The sequence below is a fragment of the Jaculus jaculus genome, chromosome 7 (assembly GCF_020740685.1).
Source record: "Jaculus jaculus isolate mJacJac1 chromosome 7, mJacJac1.mat.Y.cur, whole genome shotgun sequence".
Taxonomy (NCBI): domain Eukaryota; kingdom Metazoa; phylum Chordata; class Mammalia; order Rodentia; family Dipodidae; genus Jaculus; species Jaculus jaculus.
The window spans coordinates 13,924,798-13,937,869 of NC_059108.1; the positions used below are offsets into that span (position 1 = coordinate 13,924,798).

Consider the following 13,072-nt stretch of genomic DNA (forward strand, 5'->3'; position numbering starts at 1 on the left):
CACTTTCTGACTTAAGAGCCTTGCTTGAGGAAGTTACTCCATGGGAATCGCCCTTGAGGAGGGAGCAGTTCTGCAGACACATCCAGAGTCCAACCTTGTGGGTTTTTTTTTTTTTTTTTTTTTTTTTTTTTTTGAAGAAGGAGGCCTGAAAACAGTGCTGCCAAGTATAACCAGTGGCTGGTAGACTAATTTTTTTAAACCTACCTTATGATATGTTTTAATCAGAGATCCCCAAGTCTAGCATGTTCAAGGGGCCAATGATTACTCGTGTTGATTCTGTAATACTTGCCTACTTGCCCTTTGTTTTTAGTTTTATTGTTGGAACAGGTGCTGTGGAGGGCAACAAAGTGGCAAGAAGTTATGGCCCCTCTCCTCTTTAGCTTAGTGTGAGAAAGGGGAACAAGGAACCCACTTGAAAGGCAGCAGAAGGCCTTAACTATCGAAGTAAGATGATTTGGGAGAGCGGTATTTGCTTTACAAGCCGTTAAAAATACTTTTTATTTGAGAACAAGAAAGAGGCAGACAGAGGGAGAGAGAGAGAGAGTAGTGTGGATGCTCTAGGTGAAAACGAACTCCAGTTGCATGTGCCGCTTTGCATATCTGGTATTACTAGGGAGAGGAGAATTAAACCGGGGCCATGAGGCTCTGCAAGCAAGCACCTTTAACCACTGAGCCATCTCTCCAGCCCCTGCAAGACTTTTTCTAAGGCAGAGTAGTAGTGAGTTGATGTAACCAAGATTGTTGGAACCCATCTGTCATAAACTGGCTTGTGTAGAGGTTGTAACATTATAACATGGAGTTATTGCTTGGTCTTAGAATGAGCAGATCTTTTTGTTTTGTTTTGTTTTGTTTTGTTTTGGAGGCAGGGTCTCACTGTAGCTCAGGCTGACTGGAATATACTATGTAGTCTCAGGGTGGCCTCTAACTCTAGGCCATCTTCCTAACTCTGCCCCCCACCCAAGTGCTGGGATTAAAGACATTGCCACCACGCCTGGCAGAGTGAGCAGATCTTAATAAACATATTGAGCCCATTTGATTCTAATCTGCCTAAGATCTTCCTGATATCCCATATCGATTCTCACAATTATACTCATCAACACACAGGCAATACCTTAGACAGGGCTGTCTTATTCCTACCCATATAATTTTACCTCTGCACCCAAGAAACATCATCTGTAGAAAAACAATTTAAGGCCATGTCCTTACTGATAATGCAACCATATCCCTACACTAACACTATGTGTGACATGCTTAGTACGTGTCATTTGTATTATTTAATTCTCACTATCACCCTAATGAGGTATTATTACTTTCCCTGAGTTGTTTGTGTGGTTGTTTCTTGTTTTGTTTTTTTGACAGGGTCTTGCTATTTAGCACAGGCTGGCCTTAAACTCATTGCAGTCCTCCTGTCTTAGCCACCAAAGGGCTGGAATTATAGGCATTATCTTACCTTGCCCAGCCTATGGTCCCTGAGTTGATAGACTTCCTTCCAAGGCTATATGGCGAGTGAGTTATGGAGATAGGATTTGAATATGGATCTGCTCTTACCCACTGACCTGTTGTGTCTCCTCGTTCTCTACAGAGAGCTAGCCTGTACAGTAGGAAATCCAAAGATGGCAGCATAGGCCGGTGCTGGCCTGGCATATCAGACCCCTTTCTAGAATGTCTCCTCTCTTTGGACTACTGTGTGCCCATTTGAGGGAGGGTAACAGCAGACCTACCCTAGTTCCATCCCTGTTGGTCTGATGGAAGGCTCCCCATGTGAACCTTTCCAGAAGACAAATAGCCAAGTGTTTCCATGCCTGGAGCCTAAGGAGTGGTCCAATGTCGCTGTCGTCAAGGCTATTTTAGCTCCGCACACCCTGCTGAGTGGCGGCAGTACGTTCATGCTGGCTCACGGGCCGCCCACACCAACTGTCGGAGAATTTCCGACCCAGGCCAGCCTGCTTAAAAGGAAAGACCGAGATGAAGTTGCTGGGAGAGTAGAATTAGTCCAAGGAATCCCTGAATTTTCAAGTGCTGAAAGGAAAAGGAATGAGTGTAAGGCCCTGGGGATAGGAAGCAGATCTTCTCCACACTGGGAAATATCATGAATATGCCGGCGCCTGTTGTCAACACCACTGAAATATGTCCAGCCTGTAGGAACCCCTTTTACCTATTGTCTTGGTGACTAATGACTATTTTTGATTTGGTTGTTATTTTTGCTTTTTTTTTTTTTTTTTTGGTTTGTTTTTTTTCTGTTTTTCAAGGTAGGATCTTGCTCTAGCACAGGCTGACCTGGAATTTGTCTCAGACTGGCCTTGAACTCACAGCAATCCACCTAACTCTGTCACCCGAGTGCTGAGTAAAGGCATGTACCACCTTGCCTGGCTGATCTTATTTCTGATTTGGTATTCACTTTTTTTAACTTATTGTTATTAATTAATTAATTTATTTATTTGAGAGGCAGAGAGAGAGAGAGAGAGAGAGAGAGAGAGAGATGGGCACATCCGTAGCCACGGCAAATGAATTCCAGACGCATGTGCCACCTTGTGCATCTGGCTTACATGATGAATCAGAATCAGACCTCGGGGAATCAGACCTCGGTCCTTTGGCTTTGCAGGCAAATGCATTAACTGCTAAGCCATCTCTCCAACCCTGGTATTTGCTTTTACAGTAAGACAGTTACAATTGACTGAGCAGCATCAAAAATTGATGTCACAATTGTGACCCAGTAAGCTTTCAGATGGTACCTAAGAAGATACTATTATAATTTGCATTCATTGTTTTGGAATATCTCCCCTACCTCACTCCCGTGTGTGTATGTGTGTGTGTGTGTTTCAGAGAGAGCGAGAGAAAGGAAGAGAGAGAGAGAGAGAGAGAGAGAGAGAGAGAGAGAGAAAGAGAACACCTTGGTATATTTTTCAACTTTTTCTTATTCCAAAATGGTTTTCAGTACTCAGATTAAAAGGAAATGCATGCATTTTTGAGCAGTGACCGTATGCTTTCTGTAAACATACCCTTACACTTACCATTGCTACTGTTATTCTTAGTGCTTCGAATCTTGGGATCCTGTACGTACACTTTGGGATTGAAACATGATCCTCTTGTGTAATAATTTCACTCCATCCTCTTTGGCATTGATAAGGTTTGAGTTTAGAACAGAGTTCCAGCACTTCTCTTCTAAACTGTTAAAAAAAAAAAATGATAAAAGAGAGAGAGAGAAAGAAAAAGAAAAAAAAAAACAGACTGGAATACCACCAACTAAATGGAGAAAGTAGAACATGAGGTTTGCTTATCGCCACACTCTTGTCCCACAGTGGAAGAGTTGGTAGACACATTGTTAGAGGAGGGGTGACTAGATTTCTTTAAGTGACTAATAGTCTGAAAAAACTGTATGGAACTGTTGAAATTGGCCAGTTCGCCTAAAATTACACACATGAACTTGAAACTGTCCTAAACAAAAACTTAATGAACTTGAAGCTGATATGAAAACCAACAGACTTCCTTTCAGCCTTCTATTCGGTTCCTAAATCATTTCATTTGCAGTTCATCTTGTTTTCCCATATTTCATCAAATCTAAAATGCCATCAACTGGAAAATACAGCAGCGTTATTTTCATGCCAAATAAGAAAAAGAAAATTCTGTCAATTTCATACCATTTTAACTCTGGTCTTCCATGACCTTGTGTGAATAGATCACACTTCTCTTTCAGTGCTTTTAAGTTCCCTTCATTTCTTCCATGGGTTTTGTTGTTTTTTTCCCCTGCCAGTTCACTTGGTAGCATTGCTAGATGTGATGGACAGTGCACTTGCATGAACCTCAGTAACGGATTATAACACAGCTTCCTCATACGTGTCTTTCTTTCAGTGTGGTAAAGCATTGAGATCTTGCTTTGCCAAGGCATTAGGGAAGTGCCAATCAAGTATAAATGCTTTCTTTAGTAATACAATGTGTATGCCCCACTGCTGCGTTTCAGTGCCTTCACGCATATGTACATCTTTCAGTGCCAAAATCATAGCGTAATGCTTTTGAAAACAGCCATTGTTGCATTAAATTTTTCTGTGGAGAAATGAACAAACATCTATTCACCCCAGATAGGGAACTAGCAACAAACCAAAGGAACACTTCCACCCAAGTCTGTCTTGGTGAACCTGTGAGCTTAATTGGGGCTACAAACAGGTGCCTACATCGCTGAAGAGTCCCCTTCCCAGAAATTAACTATTTGTAAGGGGTGGGCCGCATGGTACCAGAGTGTGGGGCCTTGTGTGTGTCCTCCCCCCCTCCGTGAGCGAGCTTAATCTTGAGGGGGAGGTTGCTCCTGGTGGTAGCACAGCTGCTCTGATTTCAAAATGGCAATTCCATGCCCACAGAATACCATTCCACAGCACGCACGCAGGCCTGGTAATGACCATAGCTCAGTAGAAGTGAAAACAGAATGCATCACTGTGACCGAGCTCGAGGACATGTGTGCCACGGCTGTCATCGAATTGTCAGCAGTTTTAATTAGCCCTCGGTATTAAAAACACGCACCAGTTCCAGGAATGTTAACATGTGCAAAGAACACGAGAGATGAAATACGCTCAACCTTGCTCACTGACTCTTACGAGCACTGACCGGCCTCCTTTCTTGTATCTCTCCATCCATCCACCATTCATGCACGCAGTCATGTCTTTTATCAGCCTGCAAACAAGTCGTGTAGTTTGTTAGTCCTGATCACTGCTGTATGAAAAGCATTTGGGACCCACCTTAACTGTGGGTAGCGCCATTTCCCAGGCCAGGGTCCTGGACTGCGTAGAAAGGAGAGAGCTGCTGACTAGCAGCAGCCATCGCTCTCTGCCTCCTCGCCCTGCCGAGTGTGAGCAGCCGCCTCAAGCTCCTGCCACCTTCCCTGCCCTGACGCACTGTTTCCTGGAACTGTAAGCTGAAATAAACCCTTCTTCCTTTCCATTGATTTGTGTCAGGTATTTTGTCTTAGCAACAAGTAGTTGACTAATACGCCTGGCTGTGCAATCCTGAGAATCCATAGATAAATAGATAGATAGATAGATAGATAGATAGATAGATAGATACATACATACATACATACATACATACATATATGTATTATATATGTTATATATATTATATAATATATTATATGCTATATAATATATATTAAAGCAATCACAGCTTTAATTATACATATTATATATATATATATATGATTAAAGGCTGTGATCAATATATATTAAATATACACATTATATATATGATTAAAGGCTATGATCGATATATGTTAAATATACATATTATATATATGATTAAAGGCTGTGATCTCTTGAATGTCCCTCATAGACTCAGGTGTTTTACTAACGCTTGTAAGTTGGATCTCCAGCCACCTGGCTAGAGGAGGTTTAACTGGGGGTAGATCCTGGGGTCCAGCCCTAAGGTATAGTTGGGAACAGATCTGGTTTTCCTGAAGGTATGCAGAGCAGTTCGACCTCTGCGGGGGACCCTGCTGCACGTTTTGTGCCTGTCACGTTTGGTGTTTGCTGGCCGGAGATGGTTTTGGTCATCGGGGACGTCTGGAAGCTGCTGCTTCGGCCACGGATGAGACGTCCCCCTGCATCTGTCAGCTTGAAGCAAGCCCTTTTCTGCTATAAGCTTGCCTAGTCTGGATGTTCTTCCCAGCAGAGTGAAAATGTCTGCAACAAAGGCCTTGCTTTGCAGTTCATTTAAAAAAATATTTTTTATTTATTCACTTAGAGAGAGAGAATGGGCATGCCATTGAAAATAAACTCTAGACTCATGCTGCCACTTTGTGCATCTGGCTTTATGTGGGTACTGGGGAGTCAAACCTGGGCCCTTTAGCTTTTGAAGGCAAGCACTTAACCTCTAAGCCGTCTCTCCAGCCCTACAGTCCACTTTTCAATACAAGAAGTGACCATATTTACATTTTGACATGAGCGGTACAGATCTCTGCCTGTGCCTGTCCTCCACACTGTTACCTGGTCAAAGAGAATGCCTGTCTAGACCAGCCACAAGAAGCTGGACAAAGATGCCAACAGAAGGAATGGTACCCACAGGAATTTAGTAATAGCTCGGAGCCAGTCCCAAGAACCTGAAGTGAATTAGCATTCCCCAAAGAACCCCACAGTGTATGAGTGAAAGAGCTGGCCTGCAAAGACACACCCAGTGACATGTGGGGCCCCTGGATAAATCTCACGAACCAAGCAACCTGGTGGGTTTTTAAGGTGCATTCAATCTTCTCACTGTGCTTTTCCTCTTACACATTGAACTCAGCGTGATGAGCAGCGAAAGCCTTTCTTTAGGTATGTGCCTGGTGTGATTGCTTATTTATTCATTGTCAGCATAACTGATGTAGATGGAGGATCATCACTGCATGTCCCCAACTATAAGTGACACAGTTGAACGTGATTGTGACAATTCTGTATGGACATTATATAACAGAGCCTGCTTTAAAAAAATTATTATTATTATTATTATTATTTTTACAAAGAGAACAGGGGTGAGTATGGGCATCCCAGGGCTTCCTGAAACTGCAAACAAACTCCAGACACACTTGCCACTTTGTGCATCTGGCTTTCCCTGGGTCCTGGCCGATGGAACCCAAGCCCACTAGACTTTATAAGCAAGCACATTTAACCACTGAACCATCTCTCCATCCCCGCTCTTTTATATTGTAGGAAATAACTACTGAGTATAGTTAACCACTAATAAAACAAATATAATTGCTTTTACTAAATGTTGTTAATGCAGGCCAAAGTAATGCAAATGTTAAGCTTGAAACCTGTTTCCTGCATACAGAGGGTGGATGACAGAAGACTTAATTGTAGGCATGTGGGGCTTTTATACCTAGAACTTATTTTAATCTGGTGTGGTAAGGCATGCAGAAATGATTAAATCATTAAGGAAGAAGTTTATTTTACTCACATTCCCCTAGAAGGCAGAGGCTTAGCCTGCCAAGCGGGGCTTTCATGTGCAGAAGCCCACAGCCAAATCAAGGGAGTGAGAAGCAGTGTGGACAGGGACCTATTGTGACTTCTGTGAGGAGGACCAGGCTAGGCCAGGGTGGGATTAAAACAAGCAGAAGAGCCATGTGTGGTGGCACACACCTTTAATCCCAGCACTTGGGAGGCAGAGGTAGGAGGATTGCCGTGAGTTTGAGGCCACCCTGAGATTACATAGTGAGTACCAGGTCAGCCTGGACTACAGTGAGACCCTACCTCGAAAAACAAAAACAAAAACAAACAACAAAAAAAAGCCGAAGAATGAGTGTCCCTAACTTTCCATTACCTGTCCCTCACGTGATGTAGAGCTGCTGACGAAGGTACTGAGGTGGGCTGTGGCAGGGGCTTGCATTTGAGGCATGCTGGGAGCAAGTCCTTACCTGCCCCACACATTGGCTGACCCTGGAAGTGGCTGTCCCTCTAGGTCAGCAAGGCTCTCGGATGTCAGAACACCAGAGTACAGAAAATAAAACTCATAATTAATACATAGGATTTTTTTTTCATGGTTAACTAATGAATTAGGCTCATGGACACATAGAATGTCTTATCACAGGGGCAGCAACACTTGGCATGGGGTCTGACAGATGTCCTCATTCAGTAAACATTAATTAAATCTGAGCCACAGTGCCAGATGGCCTATGCTACACTCAGTTCGTAATGGATATGGTAGTCAGGTGTGCAGGGCTGAGCTTGAGGAAAAAGTGAGGAAGCCTGCACTGTATGAAAGATCCCCAGATGATGGATAAACCATCGGGACTGAAAAGGAGGCAAGACACAGCCTTTAGAACGTTACTACATAATGTACATAAATGGAGTATATAAATCATTATCTCTAAGATGGTAAATCTGTAAGATAGCGCATGTTTGTAGTACTTCCTTATTCAGCACACATTTGGAATATTGAAGGTCAAGAAACTTTGGCTGGAGAGATGGCTTAGCGGTTAAGCGCTTGCCTGGGAAGCCTAAGGACCCCGGTTGGAGGCTCGATTCTCCAGGACCCACGTTAGCCAGATGCGCAAGGGGGCACACGTGTCTGGAGTTCATTTGCAGTGGCTGGAGGCCCTGGCGCACCCATTCTGTCTGTCTGTCTCTCTCTCTCTCTGCCTCTTTCTGGCTCTCTGTCTGTTGCTTTCAAATAAATAAATAAAAATAAACAAAAAAATTTAAAAGTCAAGAAACTGGAAAATTGCATGCAACTTAAAAAAATTATTTGTTTGAGAGAGAGAAAATGTATGTGCCAGGGCCTCATACTGTTGCAGATAAACCCCAAATGCACACACCACCTTGTGCATCTGGTTTTTACATGGGTGCTGGGGAATTGAACCCAGGCTGTCAGGCTTCATAAGCAGTTACCTTTAACTGCCAAACCATCTCTCCTGCCTCACATGCAACTTTGAACAAGGTGGGATTTTTATTTTTTCTGAATAAAATTGAAGTTGCAAAGTGAATTGTGTTACACATTTTGTGCTCAGGAGTGGGCTTTATGTGTTACTCAAAAACGTGTCAGACATATTTTTCTCTTCTTGATTACATGTTAGTATTATTTGGATGATTATACAACGATCATACACACACATACACATATGAAGCACACATACTGCAGAGAGCTGTAGGAAGGCAAATGACAGAATATTTTATGGCTCTCCAGATAGTAGGGAAAAAAATCAACAGATGTCAGATTAGACACTTGATATACAAGTAATGTACTGGATAGTGACTTCACCTTAGTTGTCTGTCCCTTACGTTTTTTTAAATTTTTATTTATTTATTTGACAGCAACAGACAGAAAGAGAAAGAGGGAGAGAAAGAGAGAGAATGGGTGCAGCAGGGCTTCCAACCACTGCAAATGAACTCCAGACGCATGCACCCCCTGTGCATCTGGCTAATGTGGGTCTTGGGGAATCAAGCCTCGAACTGGGGTCCTTAGGCTTCACAGGCAAGTGCTTAACCACTAAGCAATCTCTCCAGCCCTGTCTCTTGCTTTTTGTTAAATATTTATTTGCAAGGAAAAAGAGAGAATATATGAGAATGGGCATGCTGTGTGGCCTAGACTGGCCTAGAACTCATAATCTTCCTGCCTTAGCCTCCACAGGGTTCGGATTTCAGGAATGTCCAGAGTTTTGGAAGTCTTTGTTTTAATTTATTTTTTGTTTATTTTTATTTATTTGTGAGCAACAGACAGAGAGAGAAAGAGGCAGAGAGAGAGAGAGAGAGAGAGAGAGAATGGGTGCACCAGGGCTTCTAACCACTGCAAACAAGCTCCGGACCCGTGCGTCCCCTTGTGCATCTGGCTAACGTGGGTGCTGGGGAATCGAGCCTCGAACCGAAGTCCTTAGGCTTCCCAGGCAAGCGCTTAACCGCTAAGCCATCTCTCTAGCCCCGGAGTTTTGGAACTCTTAAAGGCACACAATGAGTACTGAAATGTGGTCTCAGTTCCACAGAAGTGTTCACATCGGTGTTTCTTGCACCTCTGCTGGAGCTTAAGGTGGAAACTCTGAGCTTCTCATGGAAGTGGAGCATGGCACTTTTGGTCATACAGGTTATACGAAGAGGAGCTTAGAGTACTGTGAAGCCACAGCTACATTGTGCATGCACACCTACAAGTGAATCCTGTCAGAATTAACCACCTTTGAATCAAGAAGACTCGGGGTGGGGAGATAAAAAAAATCTCTGTATCAACCGCTGTGGTAGTATGAACTTATGTTCCCTATAGCCTCACGTATATTTTTTTTACTATTTTTTAAATATATTTTTAACTTTATTTATTTATATATTAGAGACAGAGAGAGGTAGAAAAAGAGAAAAAAAAGAGGGAGAGAGAGAGAGAGAATGGGCACACCAGGGCCTCTAGCCGCTGCAAACAAACTCCAGACATATGTGCCACCTTGTGCATCTGGCTTATATGGGACCTGGAGAATTGAACCTGGGTCCTTAGGCTTCACAGGCAAGTGCCATTAACCACTAAGCCATCTCTTTAGCCCCCCCGGGTAGTTTTTTAAAATTCACCTTACTGCTTAAGTCCCCAGCAGCCTGCTGGAGGGGCCGTGTCACTGGGAGTGATCTGATTCCAGTCCAAAGCTATGGAGAGAAGAGCTTGAGCTCTGCCATTGCTGGTGGTGTGTTTCTGCTGGTGTTGGTGTTTTGCCTGCTGCAGAAGTTTCTCTGTGCTTGGATGTATGGAAGTAAACAGCTTCTTCCACCAATGATGGAACTTCCCCCTGGATCCATAGCTGGACTGAACCTCTTCCTCCTGTACACTGTGTGTGGTTGGGATGCCTGTCCCAGCACTGTGGAGCTATCTACAACAAGGACCAAGAAGGCTGCAGTAAAGTCACATGACACAACGCAACACAGGCAGGCACTTCCAGAAACACCTCAGATTCATTATGTGATTGAGTTTGGATTACCTTTTGGTCACAGTACATTCAGAAATCTCTTCCTGTTGTTAAATTTTTTACTACCCACGGGTTAAGAATCTGGGCCCTAAGTAATGCCATATAGCAGGCACTTGCATTGTAGCAGGTATTATAATTTATCAAGAGAATATTTAAAGTGTTATGGGAGGATGTGTGTATGCTCTGTGCAAATAGTACACCACTTTATATAAGGACCCTGAACACATGCCCATGTTGGCATCATTAAAGACGAATCCCCCATGATACTGCAGGTGACTCTATTGGCTCTTTTAGTCATAGAAACATCCTTAACTCAAACTGATCTGTACTTGCTGTCAGCACGAGGAGAGATCAGTGATTTTTTATCACTGATGTTCTCCTCAGGGCTTCGTATTCTCTCTTTATAGCATTTAGTCCCCCTGTGTGGTAGAGTCTGTTATTGCTTCTGTTTTACAGATTAGGAAATTAGGAACATGCAGGTTAAGGTATCTTCCTGAAGTACCTTGACAGCCAATGAAGAAGTTAGGCAGAGAGCCCAGAGTATCATAAAAGTTATTTCAGCACAATATCATACTTCCATGGTGTGGGCTTAATATTCCTCCACCAGCTTGCTTGTGCAGAAAGTGGAGCCATGCCTTTCTACAGGGCAGGTTTGTTGGAAGGCAGCGAGGCTGTCTGCATCAAGTATCTACTATACTGATGGTTCAGTTCTTAATGCTGCTTGTGTTATTGGACATTACTCGCCAGCAATGGCCTTTTAAATGCTGTGGATGGTTTGAATCTGTCGGTCAGCCCAGCCTGTCACGGCAAGCACCTCTCCCAGCCCCACGTCACCACACACCTGCACAGCTCTCTCTCAGACCTCCACAGGCTCAGTTTGGAGTCTCTGCTGCAGAAACCTGTCTTCTCTTCCTTACAGGAATGATGACGAGGTGAGTGGGAAGCAGAGGGGAAAGGAGGCACTTTAAAAGCCCAGGGCATGAGGCGGCTTTGTTCTCTGCAGGAGGCTGCACCCACTCACATGGCAGTGGATTAAATCTCCCACCCATAGAACAAGAGGAAGGTTTCCATTCAAGACTGCAGCGTCAGCGCTGGGGGACACTCATCTTTGCCGTCCCTTGGGTCCGGGGTTTGTTACTGTCTTAAGAAAGAAGAAAAGCACACCAGCTTCTAGTTTCTTTTGAAACCCTACGCAGAAAGGATGTGCTTAATTACAGACTCCATGAGCTCCCAAGCAGCTATCAGATCTTAAACATTCTGGTAAATATACTGTAACCAGTCAAACCTATATTGTATCCCCCATGACCTTTATGTAAAGAAATCCTAGGGATGGAGAGATGGCTTAGCACTTAAGGCACTCGTCTGAAAAGACTAAGAATATCTGTTCGAATCTCCAGGTCCTACATAGCCAGATGTGACAGTGACAAAAGCATGCAATGCCACTCATGCCCATGAATCTGGAGTTTGTTCACAACACCTGAAAGGCCCTGATACGCACATTCTCTCTCTCTTTCTCCCTCCCTCCTTCGCCCTCTCTCTGTCTCTCTCTCAAAAATAAAATAAAAATAGTGTTGGAGAGATGGCTTAAGGTGGTTAAGGTGTTTGTCTGTGAAGCCAAAAGACCTAGGTTCAATTCCCCAGGACCCACCTAAACCAGATGCACAGGGGCACATGCGTCTGGAATTTGTTTGCAGTGTCTGGAGGCCCTGGCGTGCCCATTCTCCCTCTCTCTCTCTTTCTCTCTCTCTCTCTCTACCTCTCTCTGTTTGCAAATTAATTAATTAATTAAAAACTTAAAAAAATAAAGATTTCTTTGCCTTAAAGAAGTCCTAAATCCTGGAGCACTTGGGAGTTTTGAGACATCAATTTTCACATTGCTCTTTAATTCTCAGAGGCCCAAACACCATGGGTTTATGACCTCTGATGAACACAATTGAGTGTGCTTCCCAGTGCTAAATATATGTTGTTATATAAAGAATATATGCGGGCTGAGAGATGGCTTAGCGGTTAAGCGCTTGCCTGTGAAGCCTAAGGACCCCGGTTCAAGGCTCGGTTCCCCAGGTCCCACGTTAGCCAGATGCACAAGGGGGCACATGCGTCTGGAGTTCGTTTGCAGAGGCTGGAAGCCCTGGCGCGCCCATTCTCTCTCTCCCCCTCTATCTGTCTTTCTCTCTGTGTCTGTCTCTCTCAAATAAATAAATAAAAATTTTAAAAAAAAGAATATATGCCCAGTGAGGAAAAATCTGAATATTTAGATAAGGAAATAGAAGAAAAATGGAAACTATTCATAACTGCTCCTCCTAAATACAATAATTATTTGCATTTTTTCTTTCCAGTTTACCTCTTTTCATGTATGGACATGTTATTTACAAAAATAAATCCATTTAATATGCCATTGTATAAGCTACTTTTTCACGTAGCACAGTTTATCCAAGATACCTTTGCATGACAGTAAATCATTACATAGATTATTTTAGGCAGACTGAAGTCATCAGGCCTTGGTTCTTGTGTGCAAAACACTGGAATAGCCATTTCTCAGCTCCAAGACTCAGAACCTGTCTCTTTCTACACAGGAACCACTTTGTGCGTCATAGAGGTTTCCAGTAGCCCAAGCGTGGCTTCCACCTGCTAAGTGAGAGCTCTGTGTCCACACTCCTTCCTCTGCTCACACTGTGGTTATGTCAT

At 43.4% G+C, this 13,072-nt stretch overlaps 1 protein-coding gene across 1 annotated transcript in view; it reads left to right on the forward strand.

The window, feature by feature from the left end:
* The window catches only part of Fry (FRY microtubule binding protein), a 472,955-nt gene that overhangs the window by 496 nt on the left and 459,387 nt on the right, over nucleotides 1-13,072 (forward strand). The window lies entirely within an intron of this gene.